The sequence below is a fragment of the Vombatus ursinus genome, unplaced genomic scaffold (assembly GCF_900497805.2).
Source record: "Vombatus ursinus unplaced genomic scaffold, bare-nosed wombat genome assembly UNPS02015352.1, whole genome shotgun sequence".
Lineage (NCBI taxonomy): Eukaryota > Metazoa > Chordata > Mammalia > Diprotodontia > Vombatidae > Vombatus > Vombatus ursinus.
The window spans coordinates 2,154-2,678 of NW_020955130.1; the positions used below are offsets into that span (position 1 = coordinate 2,154).

The 525-nt window shown below is 37.7% G+C and overlaps 1 long non-coding RNA gene across 1 annotated transcript in view; it reads left to right on the forward strand.

Annotated features, from left to right (window-relative positions):
* Positions 1-525, forward strand: part of LOC114031985 — a 9,268-nt gene that overhangs the window by 476 nt on the left and 8,267 nt on the right. The window lies entirely within an intron of this gene.

Here is a 525-nt window from a genome sequence, read left to right on the forward strand (position 1 = left end):
AGAGAAAGATAGGTTGGGGCCAGATTGTGGAGGAGTTTATATTTTATCCTCAAGGCAATAAAGACTTTATTGAATAAAGGAATGACATAGTGAGATATGCACTTAACGTTAATGACTTTGTCAGCAATAAGGAGAATGGACTAAACTGGGGAGTGACTTGAAGGAGAGTGATCAATAATCCATGGAAGAAGTGATGATGGTAGCTGTTTGAGCAAAGGATGAGATATAAGAGATGTTGAGGCAGAAACAGCAAGATCTGGCAACTAATTATATTTGTGGGGTGAGGGACAGTGAGAAATTAAGGATAACAGCAAGATTATGAACCTAGAAGACTGGAAAACTAATGGTTCTTTGTACAGAAATTGGGAAATTTGGAATAATTGTTGCTTTGGGGGAAATGATAATAACTTCTGTTTTGGACATATTAAATTTGTGATGTCTCAAACATCTAGTTTGAAATGTCTCCTTGGGAGATCTGACAAATGTGAGTTCTGTCTCTCCTTCCTACCCCTCCTATCATTCTCC